Genomic DNA, 24579 nt, shown 5'->3' on the forward strand with positions numbered 1-24579 from the left:
AAGAATGACAAAGGATAAGCGTCAGCATCTTATAAAGGGTGCTCCTTGGAGGCACCCACATGGCCCAATGTCCCAAACTTAGTCATAGAGGCTACATCTAGCCGCAAAGGAGGCTGAGAAATGCAGTCTTGACTCTTGGTGGCTTGCTTGGGGAGGGAGAACAGACTGGAAGACAATGAGCAGTGTTGACCGCAGTCCCCCAGGGGCATTTTTCCTTCCTGCATTTTCTCCTCCCCATTGATATATCAACTCATTGAAGTTATTCAGATGCTCTTGATCTGGGATTCCATTTCATTTGATATGTTGGTAAATGTTTAACAACCAGCCAGGAGACAACTGGCAGCAGGGAGACAACCTGATTTCTAAGTTTGCCAATTTTTGTGGTATAAATACTCCCACTATGGCCGATTGATTTCAAGCTACCAAAGTGTCTGTTGGGAAGAAACATACACAACTGATTCTCATGTCAGGTACCAGCTGGCTTCACCACAACTTTGCCTATGAGGAAACACTCAGCACAGTGTCTGGTACAAAGTAAACTCGCGATGGCTTACTTTACTAAAAAATTTAAAATATGTGACATGTTTATATCCCATTTATTCCCCAAGTATTTATTGAGTGCCTACTATGTGCTGGGCTTGTGTTAGCCTCTTAATGGGGGTGAGATAGGGGACAAAACAGACAAGATTCCTACCTCACACAATACAGCTGGCAACATGATGAGGAAGGCAGACAACAATCAATAACCACAACAGTAAATGCAGGACAAAGGCGACAAGTGTGGAGGGAGGAAGTCATGTTTCATAAGCTGAGCACGAGTCACCTAGATCTGGAGGTGAGGTTTGGGGAATAGCATGTTGGCAGAGAGATCAGTACTAACAAAGGCCCCGGGGTTGGGGGGGGAGAGCATGGCATGATCAAGGAAGGCCAGGGTGGACTGCAGGAGCACAGCAGAGTAGAATGAGGAGGAAAATAGAGGAAGCAGGGGCTGGACCAGTCAGAGTTAGACCCTAGTTTATCTTTCAGAAGCAACAGGGAGCTTTGGAGGCTTTGAAGGCAGGGCATGGTACCAGCGTTTGGGAAAGAGACAACTCTGACTGCACCAATAAGGACACATTAAATGGGGGCTTCATAGATGCAGGTGGTACAAGAGAGGAATGATGGCATACCCCTGGCTAGAGTGGAGGCAGTGGACACAGAGAGAATAGACATGTTTTCACATGAAGGGGTGGCATTCCTAAGACTGGGGCATGAGTAAGCCCTGGGGGAAATATGGGAGAGGACTAAATGCTTTCTTACTTTGGACCCTGGATGGATGTTGGGTTTTTATTGAGTTGGGATGGAAGGAGTGGAGGAGAAATTCTAAGTTAGATTTTGAGTATGTACACTTGGACTGCAAAGAGAACAAACCAGTCAATCCTAAAGGAAATCAGCCCTGAATATTCCCTGGAAGGACTGTTGCTAAAGCTGAAGCTCCAGTACTTTGACCACATGATGCAAAGAGGTGATTCATGGGAAAAGACCCTGATGCTGGGAAAGATTGAGGCAAAGGGAGAAGGGAGTTGCAGAGGAAAAGATAGCTAGGTAGCAACACTGACTCAATGAACATAAATTTGAGCAAACTCTGGGAGATAGTGGAGGACAGAGGAAGCTGGTGGGCTACATTCCATGGGGTTGGAAAGAGTCGGACACGACTTAGTGACTCAATAATAAGAACAACACTTGAGCCATTTTGTCTTTTGATGATCCTTGAGGAAAGCACCCTCATCACACCAGTGGAGAAATAAGTTCAGAGCCCAGGCCACACAGCTATTGAAAGGCATGGCTGGGACTCAAACACAGATCTTGTGATGACAAACCCTACAGTCTTTCTACCATGTAACACAAACTGGCTCTAACAGGGTCCTTCTTGAACTGGTGGCAGAATGAGTGTAGTTACTGGAAAACCTCATTAACCTGAGCAGCAAGGTGGGACCTCAGCTTATGTACAAAGAAGACTGGGCTATTAACGATGCCCCTTCAAATTGCTTTGAACAATTTCTTCTGCACTGGACTAATGAGCCCTGTCCTGCACTTCTGGGAAACCTCTCACCTTGTAAAGTAAGACCATCTGATCATGCTCTGAATATTAACCTTGAATGGAAAGAAAAATAAGCAATAGAAAAGATTGATTTTCCTTCACCCCACGCAAAGAAAACACTTTTCAATGAGCCACTAAGTATAACTCATATTTTTTATATTGAGAGTGTTTTGTGATGAGGAAAAAAAAATCTTTGTGAACTATTACCAATAGCATGATGCTAAGCAATAAAGGCACTGAAACCCTCTCACCTTCTGCATGGTTTCTGCATAAACAGGTGTGATGTGACATGACAGTGGCTAAAGGCATCGTCAGGAATCTATATCAGCCTGTTTGCTTCGTCTGTCACCAGGTCAACGTGGCTGGATGTGGGAGGGCATCCTTCTCTCATGCCAGGCTAACCAATCTTCTGACGGTGGTGCTCCTGAGTCAAACATTTTTAGGAGAAACCACACCTGGCCGCTGAGCTAATGAAAATGGAAATGAGGAACTTCTTCTGGTCACAGAAAATTAAGCTAACTGCCTTTGGTAAAATTAGCAGGGTCATGAAGAGAACCATTCACGACCTTACTTATCCTGGGTCAGTGTAGTTTGCCATGTATTCTCACATCATGAATTCTATTACATGGAACAGAAGTCCCTACTCACAGAGAAGTTGAGATAGATGTCACAGATTTTTATTTTCTGCTGACTCATTGGACCCACTTCACAAGCTTAAAGAGAAGGCAGGATTAAGTTCTATTTCCCTCACTTTACAGGCAAGGAAAGTGAGGCCCCAAGATACTGCGTAACCAACTGATCATACCATCAAATAAATAAGAGTCAGGCCCACAATGCAGGGTGATTCCTCCCTGGTCCTCACACTCTTCCTGCAGTAAGTTCCAGAAAGCAGGGACTTGGTTTTGCTCCTTAGTATCCGGCCCACAGTAAGTGCTCAATAAATATTTGTGGCTGATTTCTGTGTGCCTTTCCTTCCTTGTGGCATGGTACCATGGAGAGACAAAGGGACTGGAAAGTGGAATGCCAGGGCTTCATCCAAGAGCATGGATAAGCAATAGAACCTCTTTCACCTTTGGTTTCTTTCCTGCAAAATGAAAACAACCCAGTCCCAACACTGCAGAGGAGCTGTAAGGATCAAGTCAAACAGGACAATGAGAATTTCCTTCAAACAGCACATGTTTAAGGTATCGAAAACGCTCCAGTGACCTGTTTGCTCTTCCTGGTCAGATGTGCGGCCTCCAAGGCTGTGTGGGAAAGGCAGCTGCAGAGACCTGCCTGCCTGTGTCATGCAACTTTGCCTTCCAGAACTTTCCTGGGGAGATGCCTTGGGGGCAGCTTGTTACATCCATATGAGCCCAGAGTCTTCTAAACCTTTCTTCACCCAGTCAGATAGACACGTGGTGGCCCCTGCAGGCCAGAGCCCTCTTTGACCTCACTCTAAACGTTTACTTTAAAGCTCAGTTTTTACTGCTATCTTTACAGCATCTGTGATCAAAGCTGTGGGGTGGGCTGAGGAATCCTCCTTCACTCTTCTCTTTACCACAAGAAAATATGACCCCAATCTGTCATTTGCTGGCCATTCCTCTAGGGATGTATTTCCTAACGTTTCTCAGCCTCAGTTACCTCATCTGTGATTAGGGACCATGAGCAAACCCCTCAGGCCGGTCACAGGACTGAATGGTAGGATGCAATGAGCGCAGAGTTCTGGGCCTGGAACATTCAAACAATGACTGCAGCAGTGGTATTCCAGTGGCTCATTCTGACAACTAATTCTCTCTTATTCGACATGCATGGCAGCCTTGTAGATAAGACAGAGCTCCATGTGACTGGGATTCCTGTTTGCTTCCAAGCTGTGTTTGCTGCAAATCATAGATTTCCAAGTGAGCAACTGGATTGTACCCACCCACAATTGACCATTTCTCAGCAATCAGCGCTCCACAACAGCCTGAGTGACTATCTCCTGGGGCATTTGAAAATTTCAGTTGGTATCCCTTCTACTCTTGCTTCCTTCAGTCCATCTCTCAACATAGTAGCCAAAAGGATCATGTTAAAACATAGGTTAGATCACATCCCTTTTCTGTTCAAAAGCCTCCAGTGCCTTCCCATGTAACTCAGAGTAAATCCAGAGCTCACACAAAGTTCTACAAAGACCTCCATGGTTTGCACACCTCTGCCTTATTTCCTCTCTGCCATTGCCTCCTGCTACCATGCTTGCAGGAATAATGAAAATGATAAGGAGACGAGGTGGCGAAAGAACTCTAACCCATGCTTGCCTTGTGACAACTTAGTTGGTTCAATTAAACCAACAAAGTAACAAGTGAAAGAAGTGTTTAGACTGAAATAGACAAGAAGAGCATGATAAAGTTTTCTCCCCCCAAGTATCTGGAACATGGAAGGGGAAACTGCTAAATAGAGATATGACTACTGGATAGGAATATAGGAATTTCAGATCAGTGTTGATAAAGAATCTTCTTACAACCTCATTTGACAATGAATGGAATGAGCTATTTGATTAGAGAGTAAATTCTCCACCACTGCAAACACTTAAGCAGAGACTGGAAAATTACAAGATAAAGAAGCAGGATTTCAAACATCAGAAGGTGGATGCAATGGGACTACGTTTAACTTCCCTTTTAACCCACAGAGTCTACTATGTGTAATATTGAAAAGTAGAGAGAAAATAAATAAGAATCAACTGCTTTAGCTTCAACAATGGTAAGCAATTCAATGTCAACAGTGAGGGCATGTCATGGAGGAATATTGCAAAGGTGTTTTACAGGAGGATCTCTGCTTGGGCCCAGTTACTGAAGCAAAATACTAATTTCTTGGAAAGATAAGCCTAAACTGGTACCCTTTTTCTTGGCATTCTGAGGAGAAGTTGAGGTGGGGCAGAGTGAAAAGTTTAAGACTATGGTCCAGTGGAGATGTAAGCGATGGCCAATCCTATTAATAATTGTGGAAAAGGGAAGTTTCTCTAATTACCAAATGACACACTAGGCTGTTGGATAGGAAAGCAGGTCACATACTTTTATTTCTTTACCTCATGCTCTTTTCTCTTTCTTTTGGATCATCTTCAAGGCTATGTATGTGTGTCTATGCTTGTGTGTGTGCATGTGCATATTTCTCTATTGTCTTTTAGTGTATAATTCAATGGGTTCATTCAACAAGTATGGTGGCAGACCAACTCTGTGCTGGCAGGGAATACAATGATGAACTAACTCCGGCCTGAAGGGGCTGACAGTTTTCCTTTAGGACTGGTTGTCAGAGGAGAGATTTGTAAAAGGCACCCATGCCTCATAAAGAAATTCTTTGGGTTCAACCCTCGTCAAAGAGGGGTTGAAGAGACCTGCTTTAGATTAATCATGTAAAATGGGCCTCCCTTCCATAAATGAGGCAAAGTTCTGGGTCATGAAGTGATTTCACAACACACAGTGAGACCTTTCTGTGAAAGCTGTTGTTCTGACCTCATCTTATGGAAAGAAGTCACAGTTGACCCTGACAGCAATATCCTGTCCCACTATCACTACCAGTGTCCTAAATGATAGACTTTCCATTCTCTTCCTTCTGTAACTGTCTGACTATGCCAAGAGGAAAAGACACTTGCGTCGAGGAAATATTTTGAGAGCAGGTATCTGTGCCCCTTAAGAGGGAAACTGGTAGGACGAATTTCTAGAATTGGTTACTAAAGATAAATGCAATGGATTTATGGTCCAGTGCTATGGTTATTTTAACAAATAAACCAAGAATGGTGGTTGAATGCATTGGAAAATAGGGAAATTTGAAACAACCGATTTAACCTGAAAACAGCAGAATCAATGCAGCAGATAGAATTCCCCTAAAATACAAACAAATGAATATGTGTGGCTTATCCCTCAACAAACAAAGGCAAGGAGAAACACTGTCAAGCAGATGTAGAATCTTGTTTGTTTCCTTGTCTTACAAACTGATTTCTAATATGTCTACTTACTTCTCATTCTGGCAACAAATCTTTTTGAGTGTCTTACACATCTCCTAGTTGCCAAGTGCAGAAAGTTCTGATTTTGTAGGTGAATGCTTATTTTCATGGCTCATTCAGAGAGTTATTCTGACAAAGCATTATAAATCATGAAATGTCACTGTCATCTCTATACCCAGCAGAGCTTTTTAAAAAAGTAGAGCTCTATTCTCTCATTTGACAACATAAGAAGAAAATCTTGTCGATGAAAAAACAAACAAACAAATATAAAAACAACCCAGAAACATATTTTTCACAGAACTAGAACAAATAATCTCACAATTTGTATGGAAATACAAAAAAAACTCGAATAGCCAAAGCAATCATGAGGAAGAAGAATGGAACTGGGGGAATCAACCTGCCGGACTTCAGGCTCTACTACAAAGCCACAGTCATCAAGACAGTATGGTACTGGCATAAAGACAGAAATATAGATCAGTGGAACAAAATAGAAAGCCCAGAGATAAATCCATGCACCTATGGATACCTTATCTTTGACAAAGGAAGCAAGAATATAAAATGGAGAAAAGACAGTCTCTTTAACAAGTGGTGCTGGGAACACTGGTCAGCCACTTGTCAAAGAATGAAACTAGAACACTTCCTAACACCATACACCAAAATAAACTCAAAATGGATTAAAGAGCTAAATGTAAGACCAGATTCTATAAAACTCCTAGAGGAGAACATAGGCAAAACACTCTCCGACATAAATCACAGCAGGATCCTCCAAGACCCACCTCCCAGAATATTGGAAATAAAAGCAAAAATAAACAAATGGGACCTAATTAAAATCAAAAGCTTCTGCACAGCAAAGGAAACTATAAGCAAGGTGAAAGACAGCCTTCAGAATGGGAGAAAATAATAGCAAATGAAGCAACTGATAAAGGATTAATCTCCAAAATATACAAGCAGCTCCTGCAGCTCAATTCCAGAAAAATAAATGACCCCATCAAAAAATGGGCCAAAGAACTAAACAGACATTTCTCCAAAGAAGACATACAGATGGCTAACAAACACATGAAAAAATGCTCAACATCCCTCATAATCAGAGAAATGCAAATCAAAACCACAATGAGATACCATTTCACACCAGTCAGAATGGCTGCTATCCAAAAGTCTACATGCAATAAAGGCTGGAGAGGGTGTGGAGAGAAGGGAACCCTCTTACACTGTTGGTGGGAATGCAAACTAGTACAGCCACTATGGAGAACAGTGTGGAGATTCCTCAAAAACCTGGAAATAGAACTGCCATATGATCCAGCAATTGCACTCTTGGGCATACACACTGAGGAAACCAGAATTGAAAGAGACACATGCACTCCAGTGTTCATTGCAGCACTGTTTATAATAGCCAGGACATGGAAGCAACCTAGATGTCCATCTGTAGATGAATAGATAAGAAAGCTTTGGTACATATACACAGTGGAGTATTAGTCAGCCATTAAAAAGAATGCATTTGAATCAGTTCTAATGAGGTGGATGAAACTGGAGCCTATTATACAGAGTGAAGTAAGCCAGAAAGAAAAACACCAATACAGTATACTAACACCTATATATGGAATTTAGAAAGATGCAAATGATAACCCTATATATGACTCAGCAAAAGAGACACAGATGTATAGAACAGACTTTGGGACTCTGTGGGAGAGGGCGAGGGTGGGATGATTTGGGAGAATGGCATTGAAACATGTATGTTGTCATATGTGAAACGAATCACCAGTTCAGGGTCGATGCCTGTTACAGGATGCTCGGGGCTGGTGTATGGGGATAACCCAGAGGGAGGATAAAGGGAGGAGGGAGGTGGGAGGGGGGTTCAGGAGGGGGAACTCATGTACACCTGGGGCAGATTCATGTCAATATATGGCAAAACCAACCAATATAATATTGTAAAATAATTAGCCTCCAATAAAAAAAGAAAAAAAATCTAACTGCTGAGGTCAAACTAACAGTGACACATGGCATGTTTCCAATGTTTTTAAAAATAAAAAGTGAATTTCCCATAACAGTCAACTGTTTTTGCTCCCTGCTATTTTGCAGTGTTTCCCAGGCATTGAATCCTCCCAAGTCCCATGGAAGGTCATATCAACCCCAATAATAAAACTCATTTTTCCCCTCACGGAATAAATATGAGCAGTCAAAACACAGCATTCTTCTATTAAAATGCTCATACCTAGCCACCAAAGCATTCACATTAACCTTATAAACCTGAATGACTCCTCTCTGTGTCATGCACAAATAGAAATTTACCAGAGATCACTTCTATTGAAGGTTTTAACTCAGGCCAGTGGAACTGACCAGAGGGCCAGCAATAGATCACTCTGGCCTTCCTGTTGCCTTTCACAAGTGAAGTGACACAGAGCTAACAAGGCTGTCAGGTTCTCAACTGGCTCTAAGAAATCTCCATGGCCCTGAAGGTATGCAGAAGCATGCTTATTAATGTTATGAGAGGAACATGTTAGAGGAACCTCTAATGTTATTGTAATGTTATTGTAATGTTAATGTAATAACATTAGAGGTTCATGTTGTTTCAAATGGGCCCTGGTCAACTATGTAGAAAAGGTGTGTGTGGGGGCAGCTTATTACCAGTGCTTAACTGCACTCAGGCCTGACAAGGTGGGGATCCTGAAGGCCCTTGCATGCCTGCGGTGTTATCTACTGGTGTTACAACCTATATGAGTTTCCCATGGCTGCTGCAACAAATCGCCACAATGTTAGTGGCTTAAAGTCACTTAGATTTATGACTTTTTGGTTTTAGAGGTCTGAAATGGGTCCCATGGGGCTAAAATTAAGGTGCCAGTGCACCTGGCTCCTTCTGTAGGCTCTAGGGCATGGCCCATAAATTGCCTTTTTCATCTTCTAGGAGCGGCCCACATTCCTTGTCTTACAGGGACATCAATCTGGAGGCCAGGGGATGTGGAGGTGGTATAATCAGATGGCGTGAGCTTCAGAGACAGAGTTGACCAAGGAGGGTGATGGAAGAAAGATTCTTCCAAGGGATCCCCAAGAATGTTGACCTTACCTCTTAGTTTTGAAATATCAGGGTTGAGAGGACTGGAAAAAGAACTAATTCCACTTAAAAAAAAAACAAAACAATTTTCTCTACTGCATGTATCATTTGATTTATTACATATTTTTAACCTTTGCTTATTTTCAGTCTTCTCAATAGATTATAAGCTTAATGAGTGTTTCAATGCTATATCTTAGTGCCTTTAACAGTGCTGGACAGTATTATGGCCTTTATTTAAAAGGAAAGAAGAAAGGAAACAAGAGATAAAGAAAGGAAAAGAAAGCAAGAAGGGAAGAAGTAAGGGAAACATAAAAGATATATGTAGAATGTTGATATCTGTAGATATATTTGTACACTGAAGGTTAGTTAGGGAAGGACTGAGCTTCTATAAAGATGAGTAGGAAGGATGTGCGGTAGGAGATGATCAAAAACATAAGCGAGAACAGGGAATAGAGAGGGTAGAGAGAAAGTTTCAAAGTCAACAGTGGAAGGGAGGATGGGGAGAGGAGTTAGTAGGAGAAGATATTTTGGAAGGAGTTATGAGTTAAGTAAGAATTATTTTGGGAGTATGATCTAAGTTGGGACACTCTAAACTAGGCACTCTTCTCTGTGAAGCTCTGGAGCACAGGGAGCTAGTTTTATTCAGGAACTGACACCTGGCAGAGGCTAGGCATTCAGAGGGTAAGTGGCTGGTTGGCAGGGAAGAATATTAAGAGCTGTGCACCTCCAGAGCTGGACTCTCCTTCCTGGATAGCTAAAGCCTAAGGACCATCTTTCAGGGATATCCTATGGCTCAGTTGAACATTGGTTGGAACCAACATTAGATGACATCTTGGTCTCCTTTCAATTCCTAAGTCTTCAAATGGCCAGAGAAACAACCTTTCCCTCCTCCCAGTTTACACTCCAGTTGTTTCATTCATTTTAATGACTGGGGAGCAGAATGACCTTTTGCAAATATCACCCACAGCTTGGAACTCGATTGGCAAAGAGCTGAATCGCAGCTCTGACTGGACCCAGGTCTCAGGCATGCTATGGTGCGATAGCAGATTTGAGTCACTCAGGAGGAGGAATAGCTCCATGGATTTAATTTCCCATTACTATGGCAACCTTGAGACTTTTGTTGCAGCAAAAGGTTAAATGCAACCAAGTGTTCATTAGGACGTTCTACTAATGAATCAGGCCAAATCCTTATTCGTGTGTAAATCAATGGCTGTGTGAATATAAGGATGTAGAACAAAGAGACGGTGCACAAGCCAGGGAGAGCTAACCGTCTAATCAACCTTGGGATTAAAATTGGTCTCCGACTGACACAATGGCTTCATCTTATAACATGCATGAAATAACTATAATTGAGAGGAAAAAAAGTCAGACATTACATAATATTATTCTGAGAGCATTTGTCCAGGGCAAAGGATTATTTTTGATTCCTGTAAAACCATTTTTGAAAATGTTTAATTTCTTCCTTTTTATCTTTGATGGGCCTTAGTGATTCTTCCAAAATTAAGAAAATGGCCAAATAATATTTATATTCATTTATCTGAGTCCAGGAAATATTCCATCTGGAATTACCTCTCATGATAGCAGCTTCAAAAAGAAATAATAAGAGAGGTTTCTGAAACGGGGGTCATGGGAGAGGGACCCTAGAAATCAAACTGGCTTGTGCAATTAGAATTAACTGACTATGGCTCCAAGGATGGTGTTGTGATGGAGCTCTGGGCAATGCACATACAAAAGAAATGGCTGGTACCAGAAAGTCTTCAGTCTATATTAGCTCTGAGCGAAGTTCTCATTCACATCAGTTACCTGTGTGTGTCTAGAAGGCCAGTCATGGCATCCAACCAAGTCCTACGCTGCTTTAGCATGATGGGAAATGGGATAGGCCACCAGGATTCACTTCCCATCCAATCCCAATGTTCCCTGGAGCCCTAAAGATTGTCAGGGACGCCTTGGGGGACACTGGAAGAAGGGAAAAGGGACTTGTGGATTGTTCAACTCTCAAACAGAGAAATACATTTCAGTTCAGTTCAGTTCAGTCGCTCAGTCGTGTCCGACTCTCCGCGACCCCATGAATCACAGCACGCCAGGCCTCCCTATCCATCACCAACTCCCAGAGTACACTCAAACTCATGTCCACAGAGTCAGTGATGCCATCCAGCCATCTCATTCTCTGTCGTCCCCTTCTCCTCCTGCCCCCAACCTTTCCCAGCATCAGAGTCTTTTCCAATGAGTCAACTCGTCGCATGAGGTGGCCAAAGTATTGCAGTTTCAGCTTTAGCATCAGTCCCTCCAATGAACATCCAGGATTGATCTCCTCTAGAATGGACTGGTTGGATCTCCTTGCAGTACAAGGGACTCTCAAGAGTCTTCTCCAGCACCACAGTTCAAAAGCATCGATTCTTCGGCGATCAGCCTTCTTCACAGTCCAACTCTCACATCCATACATGACCACGGGAAAAACCATTGCCTTGACTAGACGGACCTTTGTTGGCAAAGTAATGTCTCTGCTTTTTAATATACTATCAAGGTTGGTCATAACTTTCCTTCCAAGGAGCAAGCGTCTTTTAATTTCATGGCTGCAATCAGCATCTGCAGTGATTTTGGAGCCCAAAAAAACAAAGTCTGACACTGTTTCCACTGTTTTTCCATCTATTTCCCATGAAGTGATAGGACCAGATGCCATGATCTTTGTTTTCTGAATGTTGAGCTTCAAGCCAACCTTTTCACTCTCCTCTTTCACTTTCATCAAGAGGTTTTTGAGTTCCTCTTCACTTTCTGCCATAAGGGTAGTGTCAGCTGCATATCTGAGGTTATTGATATTTCTCCCAGCAATCTTGATTCCAGCTTGTGCTTCTTCCAGCCCAGCGTTCCTCATGATGTACTCTGCATATAAGTTAAATAAGCAAGGTGACAATATACAACCTTGACGTACACCTTTTCCTATTTGGAACCAGTCTGTTGTTCCATGTCCAGTTCTAACAGTTGCTTCCTGACCTGCATACAGGTTTCTCAAGAGGCAGGTCAGGTGGTCTGGGATTCCCATCTCTTTCAGAATGTTCCACAGTTTATTGTGATCCACACAGTCAAAGGCTTTGGCATAGTCAATAAAGCAGAAATAGATGTTTTTCTGAAACTCTCTTGCTTTCTCCATGATCCAGAGGATGTTGGCAATTTGATCTCTGGTGCCTCTGCCTTTTCTAAAACCTGCTTGAACATCTGGGAGTTCACGGTTTACATACTGCTGAAGCCTGGCTTGGAGAATTTTGAGCATGACTTTACTAGTGTGTGAGATGAGTGCAATTGTGCAGTAGTTTGAGCATTCTTTGGCATTGCCTTTCTTTGGGATTGGAATGAAGACTGACCTCTTCCAGTCCTGTGGCCAGCGCTGAGTTTTCCAAATCTGCTGGCATATTGAGTGCAGCACTTTCACAGCATCATCTTTCAAGACTTGAAATAGCTCAACTGGAATTCCATCACCTCCACTAGCTTTGTTAGTAGTGATGCTTTCTAAGGCCCACTTGACTTCACATTCCAAGATGTCTGGCTCTAGGTCAGTGATCACATTATCGTGACTATCTTGGTCGTGAAGATCTTTTTTGTACATTTAGATCTCATATATTAATGGGGTTTCTCATGTAATCACTTATAATAAAGAATTTCACTGAGATAGATACGTGGCTATGACTACAGTCTTTGTGGACAGTTACAATCATGTAGACATATCCTTGTCTTTGCAATTAGAAGGGATTCTGAAAATCAAAACATTTATTTCAGACTTTTAGACAAGGTCTATCCAACACTTGCTTTGTTTGTTTGTCTGTTTGTTTTTCTGATAGAGGAACCAGAAGTCCATTGGTGAATTACCCTCTGGGAAATCAGTTATAAAAGGTGAGAGGTCTAGGATTACTGGAATTTTCTCCTAAAGGCAGAAGCTAGATCATTCAGTGATGCTGCTATTGAAAGAGTAAGGAGTGAGTTGCTTTAGGCCTTTTTTCCTCTTTGTGTTTTCATAAGAATCGAATAAAACAAGAATTTTCAATAATGACACAGTTAAAAGCTGCTCTCGTGGGAAAGCACGTACGTGTGTGATGTTGCAAATACATGCAATGCTTTAGAGGCTGCTGAAAGCGTACATAATTCTTAAACCTTATCCATCAGTAAAGAAAAGGAAACAAAAGATGTTCTTGTGGGACCCTTGTTATTTTTAGATTCAGGGTCAGTATAGCAGATTGAAAGAAAAAAGTTTCCAATGATTTTGCAGTTTTATGTACAATTATAAATGAAAACATATATTTAAGAATAAAACATGAAGCTTTATAGAATATGAATCCTGCTTGTCTAATTTATCTTTGTAATCTTAGCATCCTGCACAGTGCCAGACATATAGCGGGCATGTAGGAGATAATTGCCAGATTTCCCTCCTCCTCCTCATTACTGTAGCCATCACTCTCATCCAATAATTCTGTGTGTTTGCCAGGTTCCAGGTACCATTCTAAGCATCTTACCTGTATTGCCACATGATGAGATATCTAAGGCTGAAGTATCCCCAGTAACTTTTCCTTCCTCTCACCCCTGTTTCTCCCTTCTTCTTTCCACCACTTACTGAGCACGTGACATTACTTTGCCAACAAAGGTCCGTCTAGTCAAGGCTATGGTTTTCCCATGGTCATGTATGGATGTGAGAGTTGGACTGTAAAGAAAGCTGATCGCCGAAGAACTGAAGCTTTTGAACTGTGGTGCTGGAGAAGACTCTTGAGAGTCCCTTGGACTGCAAGGAGATCCAACCAGTCCATTCTAGAGATCAATCCTGGGTGTTCATTGGAAGGACTGATGCTAAAGCTGAAGCTCCAATACTTTGGCCATCTCATGCGAAGAGTTGACTCACTGGAAAAGATTCAGATGCTGGAAGGGATTGGGGGCAGGAGGAGAAGGGGACGACAGAGAATGAGATGGCTGGATGGCATCACCGACTCGATGGACATGAGTTTGAGTGAACTCCGGGAGTTGGTGATGGACAGGGAGGCCTGGGAGTTGGTGATGGACAGGGAGGCCTGGCGTGCTGTGATTCATGGGGTCGCAAAGAGTCAGACATGACTGAGCGACTGAACTGAACTGAACTGAACTGAAGACAACAATTAGCAAATAACTTATTCTTAGTGACCAATCTCAGATACATTTTCCCATTTCTTTTTTTAAAAAAACATTTATTTTTAATTGGAGGATAATTGCTTTACAATATTGTGTTGGCCTCTTCCATACATCAAAATGAATCAGCCATATGTTTACATATGTTCCCTCCCTTTTTAACCTCCCTCCCACTCCATCCCACCACTCTAGGTTTCCACAGAGCACCTGATTTGAGCTCTCTGAGTCGTACATTTTTTTTTCCCTTTAAATCTCTGTCTCCTGATTTTCTATTTGGGATAAAAAATATTGACACTCCTGAAATACATTAAATGATGAGGTGATACCAGACTTGTCTGGTACCTAATTATCTCTCCAGTTTTGCATTTGCTCTCTCTGGACTCTGTTCCCTCTCTCGTTCCTATGCCATGGACAACTTACTAAACAACATTCAAATCAATGCAATCCTACACACAGTCCTTAATTAGCACTTGTAACATTTATTAACATGAAATCATGATCAACTATTAGCTCAGTTATTCAGTGCTCCCTTCTAGGCACTAGGGAGAAACACGACGATGAACAAAACAGGTAATGTGCCTGCTTCCTTGGCAGTTACATTCCCACTGGAGGAGATAGATGACAGATAAACAAGCAAACAAATAATAACATCACAAAGATATGTGAAGAGCTGTGTAAAGAGTTAAAATGTGATGATGTTGAAGAGAATAACAAATAATTTCTTGTTTTGTGTATCAATTAAGGTAGAAGGAAATGTAAGGCACACTCAAATGGGAAACACTGAGAGACATTTATAAAGGGACTATTTGCAAGTATGTAAATAGTTATGTAAGATGTAGTTATAGTTACTGTTCCAGCACCTGAAAGAATGGTCTTCAGAGCCGCATGGAGGTGGAAGGGGAGAAGGAGAAAGTGGGGGGGTGAGAGACGACGTAAGAGAAGGAGAAGGAGGAGGAGAAGAAAAGGAAAGTGAGGAGAAATAGAAAGAAGAACAAGAGGAGGACGACGACAGGAGAAGAGGGAGCAGAAGGGGTAGAGGAGGAGTGGAGAAGAAGGAGAAGAGGAGAAGGCAGAGGAGGAGACAGGGAGAGGGAGGGGGAAGAGAGAAGACTGTTGGGTAGGGGCCGTGACCTTTGGTTAAGGGATGCAGCCACTCAGTGGTGACCCCTCTGGGATGGAGCTAGGGGGAAGGGCATCTACTGATGACCTCACTCTTACCCTCCCTCTTGTCTCCTGCTGTCACCCTTGATTGGCTGAACATAACAGGAAGCTGGGAGGCAAAGGAGCCCATTGATACAGGGCAGACAGGTCACCCTCCTGGAGCACACAGCAGGGTCACCAAGGGCAGAGAGTGGGTCTAGATGGAAGACATCCAGCACAGGTTGACAAGGTGGCCTGTCTGATAAGATGTTTAAACTGAGGCCTCAATGGCACGGAGGCTGGCAGGCAAAGATGAGAACGGAAAGCAGAGGGGGTTTGAGGGAACATCCAGTGCAAGGGCCCTAAGCCAGGTGCATGTTGTGAGAGCAACAAAGAACCCGAGGATGCAGTGGAGCTTACCACAGAGGGGAGAATGATGGCTGGGGGGGCTGGCTTTCTGAACCCTGGCAAAGGATTAGGATTTTATTCTAGGCGCAATGGGAAGCCCACAAGGAGTGTCATCATCTGACTTGTGTTTTGAAGAGATTCTTTAGAGTGGAAAAAGCGCTGTTACTGGAGCAATCTGGGTAAAGGATGATGCAACTAGGACAGCTACGCTCATAGATGGGATGGGAAGAGGACAGAGTCAAGATGCATTTTGGATGCGTTGGATGTGGGACAAGAGAGAAAGTAAAGAAAGAAGGACTCCTAGGTTCTGGGGGGCAAGTGGTTCCGTTTATACTGAGCTGGCATTGCACTCACAATTCCTACTAGACACACAAGTGAGATGTCATATCAGCAAATGGATATTTGATTTTGGAGGTCAGGGCAGAAGTCAAACATTCTTTAATTCAATGATCATTTTAGCAGCACAGTGACTCAACCTTTTCCTGATTTTCCATTTGAAAGAAAATTAATAGATCTGAAGAAGCGCTATTTTTGATCAGGCATCAGAAAAGGCTTTAAAGGATCTATCATAAGTATTCATTAATTCATGCAAGAAATTAAAATCTATTCTGTTTCAAATTATAAGCCTTGATACTGTAAGAAACCAGCTGATTCATCATCTCAAACACTCTCCCAGGCCATCATTTTCTTTTGAAATACTGTCCCAACTTAGAATCATTGATGCTTCAGTTTACAATGATCAACACTCCCTGAATGTCTCCTCAATGCAATAGAAATGGCCCTGGTTTTTAAGTTTCTCTGATAAAGAGAATGACTTTATGATTTCTTAAGTGAGTGTAAATATGATTTTTAGATCAATGATACGATATCTTCAAAACAAATTATTTTTACACAGTACAATATAACTATGGAAAATAGTACTATGAATAATCCTAAGGTCTTAAAATATTTAACTGAGGAGGAAATGGCCTCCAAACTATAATAAATTCTCAGTTAAGTAGCTCACATATAAATCCACAAGATCTACCAACTTCCCTGAATGATTGATTCTTAAAAACTAAGACTCCTACCATAAGTGAGTTATGACCTAACTTTTATGTCAGAAAAACGAGCTGAGTGCTTTTTCAGATGGTGACAGTTTTTTAAAAAAAAATAGTTTTATTTATTTGGCTGAGCTGGGTCTTTGTTGCTGCGTGGGCTTTTCTCTGGTTGTGGTGAGTGGGGACGGCTCTCTGGTTGTGGCACACAGGCTTCCCATTGTGGTGGCTTCTCTTGTTGCAGAGAATGGGCTCTAGGGTGTGTGGGCTGCAGTAGTTGTGGCTCTTGGCTCTAGAGCACAGGTTCAGTAGTTGTGGTGCATGGGCTTAATTGATCTTCCTGGATCAGGGATCGAACACATGTCTCCTGCATTGGCAGGTAGATTCTTTACCACTGAGCCACAGTTTTTAACAAAAAAGAATTGCCATCAATTTTAACAACTGAAATATCACGGTTGGGGATTGCCCAAACTTTGTTCACTGCTTTTATGAGAAGGTACTCTGGGTGATATTGCCTATTTTATTAGCTTATTTAAAAGAACTAACTTAAGGGAAGAAGCATTTCAACTCCACGAAGAACACTGAGACTGTTATATTAATGACATAGCAGTCTCTAACCCTAACCACAAGCTGTTTCCCAACTGCCTCCTTCCTACTGCACACTAGGAAAAGAGGCCAGACAAGTCAGAGACTTCGCTAGTCCCCTTTGCGAGTAGGAGTGGCTACATGATTGATTCTGGACAATTAAAAGCTATGAAAAGTCTGCAGAAATTTCTGAATAGCTTTTCTTTCCTCCAAAGCAGCAGCAAGCACCTTGAACCTTCCCTTCACTGTCTACTCTCATCTCATTCTCCTTCAATGTGATCCTGGTGTGTCAGGAGCTGCAGCAGCCATCTTGCCACCCTTATGCAACAAGCTGAGGATGATGATTTGGAAGGATGCAGAGCACCTACATTCTCAGTGGCATGATGAGCTGCTGAACTACCCTTAACCACCTACCTCTGGTCACTTTACGTAAATTCATTCAGTGTATTTATTGTTTAATCTACTGTGGACTGGATTCCTTTACTTGAAGCTCAGTGTATCCTGAACATCAACCCTCTTCTTGATACTCATTCTTCTCTTGACTTTTCCTGATCCTGAAATCTTCTGAGCTTTTTGCTCTTCTTTGAAAGGATTTGAACCAGTTCCTCTTGGCCCTCCCACCCAACAACATGTGTGTTTCCCCATGTTCCATATGTAGCCATTGATCACACTTTCCTTCAAATTCTTCCTTATTAATTATATCCATTCCCACAGTTTTAATTATCACCTATATGCAGGGTAACTTTCAAACCTGACTTATTTCCTTAATCACAGTGATATAAACCACAAAGCTTCTATCCTATTAGAAGACTCGGGGCCCTGGTGGAGCCTCCTGCCAGGGCTGAAGGTGTGGCCATTGCTGAAACACTCAGGATAACGGTGGCATCTGCTGTTCAGTCAACACCTAATATGTGCTGAGCTGTGTGCATATGTTCTCATGTGAGAACCCTCAGCCATGAACTACCTTGAGAGAGAACAGGGTCTACTGACGCTCCTGGGGGCTGTATCCAGGGAACTCTTGGGATCATAGCTTCATTGGGAGCTATCCTGGGTGCTGAACTGTTTCTTCTCTAACCAGCTTGAAAGCTGCTTGAGACTTCAAATAATTTTAATTCCACATCTGTGTCCAGATGGATATCCTGCTCCAAATTACACATTACTTGATCTTAATTGACGCCGATCTCCTGGTGGTGTTCAGTGATGTTTTTAATCACCTGCACAGTTCCTTGGTAGAGACTGTGATAGCTGGACTTCATTCCCTGAGAGTGAGGGTCAAGAGCTAACATTTACAGCACCTAATTCCATGCCCTAGTCATGAGGGTTTCTCTTCTATTATATATATTTTTATCCTGTCCATCTGTCGTTGGAGAATGTTTGTCTTCTATTTAAATATCATTCTTTAAAACTGGTGTCTAAAGATGGCGGAGGAATAGGACGGTGAGACCACTTTCTCCCCCACAAATTCATCAAAAGAACATTTGAACGTGGAGTAAAGTCCACAAAACAACTTCTGAATGCTGGCAGAGGACATCAGGCACCCAGAAAGCATCCCATTGTCTTCGAAAGGAGGTAGGAAAAAACAAAAAAGATAAAAAGAGAGACAAAAGAGGTAAGGACAGAGCTCTGTCCTGGGAAGGGAGGCTTTAAAAAGAGAGAAGTTTCCAAACACCAGGAAACACTCTCACTGGCTAGTCTGTGGCGTGCTTTGGAACCTCAGAGGGCCACATAACCAGGAGGAAAAAAAAAAAGAAACAATTAAAACCCACAGATTACCCGCCAAACGGTATCTCCCAGCGGAGAAGCAGTGCACACGCCTGCATACGCCATTAGCAAGCAGGGGCTAGGCAGGGAGGAGCCAGTTGAACTGCTTAGAGAGAGGACTGGGCTTGAATGTTGCAAGGGCAATCTGAGAGAACTGGGGATAGCAAAGCAGACTGTGGGATAGCTTCCCCACGAAAAGGTGGAAAGCTCTAACCTAAGACTTCGCCAGCCCTGCTCACAGAACAAAGGGCTGAGCAGAGCGAGCCGGCTGTGATCGGCCCATCCCCCATCCCCCCGCCGAGCCAGGCAGGGAGGTCAGCCAGAGCCGGAGGGGGCAACCGCGGCCCCAGAAAGACATCCGATACAAACTGCAGGCAGGCTTGTTGCTAATCAAGACTTCTTGGGCTCGGCCAGTCGATATCCGCCTGAGAAGGTGCGCCAGTTGTACACCCAGAAAACCGAGTGGCAGGGACTGGGGAGGTGATAAGTCTCAGTGACCGCGCTCGCCAAACAACTGGTCTCCTGAGCTGCTCGGACCAGGGAAGGCCCAAAACGCAGGCCCAACCAAGTCTGCGCCTTAGTGGAGTACCCGAGAAACTGAACTTGAGCCACTCAGATGTGGGAAGTGCATACAATCCAGCGCCAGCCTCGGACAATTCCCGGCAGAGCAACCTAGAGCCTGTGCAGTTTAGACTGGGACAGCACACACGCTGGGAGAGGGGGCAAACCCAGTGTGGCTGAGACGCTGTGAGCACTCCCCACAGACGCCAGAGATATTGGTCTGCAGCGTTCCTCCCTTCCCAGAACAGGACTGAACAACTGAGGCTTAAAAAGTGTCCACCCACCCCCTAATATCAGGGCAGAAATTAGACACTGAAGAGACCAGCAAACAGAAGCTAAAACAGAGGGAACCACCTTGGAAATGACAGATAGAGTAGTATAGAGTCTATTCCAAGAATAAGACCAAAAACCAGAGGCAAGAGGCTTAAGCCCGAATCCTGAGAACACCAGAGAACTCCTGACTCCCAGGGAACATTAATCGATAGGAGCTCATCAAACACCTCCATACCTACACTAAAACCAAGGACCACCCAAGGGTCAACAAGTTCCAGAGCAAGACATACCATGCAAATTCTCCAGCAACACAGGAAAATAGCCCTGAGCTTCAATATACAGGCTTCCAAAGTCACTCCAAACCCACTGACATCTCATAACTCATTACTGGACACTTCATTGCACTCCAGAGAGAAGAAATCCAGCTCCACCCACCAGAACACTGACACAAGCTTCCCTAACCAGGGAACCTTGACAAGTCACCCGTCCAACCCCATACACAGCAAGGAAACTACATAATAAAGAGAACTACACAAACGGCCAGAAGAGGGAAAGGCCACCCCAAGCAAAGCAATATAAGCAAGATGAAGAGGCAGAGAAATACCCAGCAAGTAAAGGAACAAGATAAATGCCCGCCAACACAAACAAAAGAGGAAGATATAGGGAATCTACATGATAAAGAATTTCAAAATTTGATGGTGAAAATGATTCAAAATCTTGAAAGCAAAATGGAGTTACAGATAAATAACCTGGAGAAGAGGATTGAGAAGATGGAAGAAAGGTTTAATAAGGACTTAGAGGAAATAAAAAAGAGTCAATATACAATGAATAATGCAATAGATGAGATCAGAAACACTCTGGAGGGAACAAACAGTAGAATAATAGAGGCAGAAGACAGGATAAGCGAGCTAGAAGATAGAACTGTAGAAATAAATGAAACAGAGAGGAAAAAAAGAAAAAACGAATTAAAAGAAATGAGGACAATATTAGAGACCTCTGGGACAATGTTAAACACTCCAATATTCGAATCATAGGAGTCCCAGAAGAAGAAGACAAAAAGGAAGACCATGAGAGAATACTTGAGGAGATAATAGTTGAAAACTTCCCTAAAATGGGGAAAGAAATAATTACCCAAGTCCAAGAAACCCAGAGAGTCCCCAACAGGATAAACCCAAGGCGAAATACTCCAAGACACATATTAATCAAATTAACAAAGATCAAACACAAAGAACAAATATTAAAAGCAGCAAATAACACACAAGGGGATTCCCATAAGGATAACAGCTGACCTTTCAACAGAAACTCTTCAGGCCAGGAAGGAAAGGCAAGACATACTTAAAGTGATGAAAGAAAATAACCCACAGCCCAGATTACTGTACCCAGCAAGGATCTCATTCAAATATGAAGGAGAAATCAAAAGCTTTACAGACAAGCAAAAGCTGAGAGAATTCAGCATCACCAAACCAGCTCTCCAACAAATGCTAAAGGATCTTCTCTATACAGGAAACACAGAAAGGGTGTATAAACTCGAACCCAAAGCAATAAAGAAAATGGCAACGGAATCATACTTATCAATAATTACCTTAAACGTAAATGGGTTGAATGCCCCAACCAAAAGACAAAGGCTGGCTGAATGGATACAAAAACAAGACCCCCATATATGTTGTCTACAAGAGACCCACCTCAAAACAAGGGACACATACAGACTGAAAGTGAAGGGCTGGAAAAAGATATTCCATGCAAACAGAGACCAAAAGAAAGCAGGAATAGCAATACTCATATCAGATAAAATAGACTTTAAAACAAAGGCTGTGAAAAGAGACAAGGAAGGAAACTACATAATGATCAAAGGATCAATCCAAGAAGAAGATATAACAATTATAAATATTTATGCACCCAACATAGGAGCACCGCAATATGTAAGACAATTACTAACAAGTATGAAAGGGGAAATTAACAACAATGCAATAATAGTGGGAGATTTTAATACCCCACTTACATCTATGGATAGATCAACTAAACAGAAAATTAACAAGGAAACACAAACTTTAAATGATACAATAGACCAGTTAGACCTAATAGATCTCTATAGGACATTTCACCCCGAAACAATGAATTTCACCTTTTGCTCAAGCACACACGGAACCTTTTCCAGGATAGATCACATCCTGGGCCATAAATCTAGCCTTGGTAAATTCAAAAAAATTGAAATCATTCCAAGCATCTTTTCTGACCACAATGCAGTAAGATTAGATCTCAATTACAGGAGAAAAACCATTAAAAATGCCAGCATATGGAGGCTGAACAACATGCTGCTGAATAATGAACAAATCATTGAAGAAATCATTGAAGAAATCAAAATATGCATAGAAATGAATGAAAATGAAAACACAACAACCCAAAACCTCTGGGACACTGTAAAAGCAGTGCTAAGGGGTTTCATAGCAATACAGGCACACCTCAAGAAACAAGAAAAAAGTCAACTAAATAACCTAACTCTACATCTAAAGCAATTAGAAAAGGAAGAAATGAAGAACCCCAGGGTTAGTAGAAGGAAATAAATCGTAAAAATTAGGGCAGAGATAAATGCAAAAGAAACAAAAGAGACCATAGCAAAAATCAACAAAGCCAAAAGCTGGTTCTTTGAGAAGGTAAATAAAATTGACAAACCACTAGCCAGACTCATCAAGAAACAAAGGGAGAAGAACCAAATCAATAAAATTAGAAATGAAAATGGAGAGATCACAACCGACAACACAGAAATACAAAGGATTATTGGAGAATACTATCAGCAATTATATGGCAATAAAATTAATAACCTGGAAGAAATGGACAAATTCCTAGAAAAGTACACCTTTCCAAAACTGAACCAGGAAGAAACAGAAAATCTGAACAGACCCATCACAAGCACGGAACTTGAAACTGTAATCAAAAATCTCCCAGCAAACAAAAGCCCAGGTCCAGACGGCTTCACAGCTGAATTCTACCAAAAATTTAGAGAAGAGGTAACACCTATTCTACTCAAACTCTTCCAGAAAATTGCTGAGGAAGGGAAACTTCCAAACTCATTCTATGAGGCCGCCATCACCCTAATCCCCAAACCTGGTAAAGACCCCCCAAAAAGAAAGCTACAGGCCAATATCACTGATGAACATAGATGCAAAAATCCTTAACAAAATTCTAGCAATCAGAATCCAACAACACATTAAGAAGATCATACATCATGACCAAGTGGGCTTTATCCCAGGAATGCAAGGATTCTTCAATATCTGCAAATCAATCAACGTAATACACCACATTAACAAACTGAAAAATAAAAATCATATGATTATCTCAATAGATGCAGAGAAAGCCTTCCACAAAATTCAACATCCATTTATGATAAAAACCCTCCAGAAAGTGGGAATAGAAGGGACATATCTCAACATAATAAAAGCTATATATGACAAACCCATAGCAAACATTATCCTCAATGGTGAAAAACTGAAAGCATTTCCTCTAAAGTCAGGAACAAGACAAGGGTGCCCACTCTCGCCACTACTATTCAACATAGTTCTGGAAGTTTTGGCTACAGCAATCAGAGCAGAAAAAGACATTAAAGGAATACAAATTGGAAAAGAAGAAGTAAAATTTTTACTATTCGCTGATGACATGATCCTCTACACAGAAAACCCTAAAGACTCTACCAGAAAACTACTAGAGCTAATCAATGAATACAGTAAAGTTGCAGGATATAAAATCAACACACAGAATTCCCTTGCATTCCTATACACTAATAATGAAAAAATAGAAAGAGAAATTAAGGAAACTATTCCATTCACTGTTGCAATGAAAAGAAATACTTAGGAATATATCTACCTAAGGAAACAAAAGACTTGTACATTCAGTTCAGTTCAGTTCAGTTCAGTTCAGTCGCTCAGTCGTGTCCGACTCTCCGCGACAACTATAAAAACTAGTGAAAGTAATCAAAGAGGACACTAATAGATGGAGAAATATACCGTGTTCGTGGATTGGAAGAATGAATATTGTAAAAATGAGTATACTACCCAAAGTAATTTATACATTCAATGCAATCCCTATCAAGCTACCAACGATATTTTTCACAGAACTAGAACAAATAATCTCACAATTTGTATGGAAATACAAAAAAACTCGAATAGCCAAAGCAATCATGAGGAAGAAGAATGGAACTGGGGGAACTAACCTGCCGGACTTCAGGCTCTACTACAAAGCCACAGTCATCAAGACAGTATGGTATTGGCATAAAGACAGAAATATAGATCAATGGAACAAAATAGAAAGCCCAGAGATAAATCCATGCACCTATGGATACCTTATCTTTGACAAAGGAAGCAAGAATATAAAATGGAGAAAAGACAGTCTCTTTAACAAGTGGTGCTGGGAACACTGGTCAGCCACTTGTCAAAGAATGAAACTAGAACACTTCCTAACACCATACACCAAAATAAACTCAAAATGGATTAAAGAGCTAAATGTAAGACCAGATTCTATAAAACTCCTAGAGGAGAACATAGGCAAAACACTCTCCGACATAAATCACAGCAGGATCCTCCAAGACCCACCTCCCAGA

The 24579-nt window shown here is 41.9% G+C and overlaps 1 protein-coding gene across 1 annotated transcript in view; it reads right to left on the reverse strand.

Annotated features, from left to right (window-relative positions):
• The window catches only part of CDH13 (cadherin 13), a 1084595-nt gene that overhangs the window by 291678 nt on the left and 768338 nt on the right, over positions 1 to 24579 (reverse strand). The window lies entirely within an intron of this gene.

This window comes from Moschus berezovskii, chromosome 22 (genome assembly GCF_049115385.1).
Source record: "Moschus berezovskii isolate FMDL1 chromosome 22, NW_MosBer_1.0, whole genome shotgun sequence".
Lineage (NCBI taxonomy): Eukaryota > Metazoa > Chordata > Mammalia > Artiodactyla > Moschidae > Moschus > Moschus berezovskii.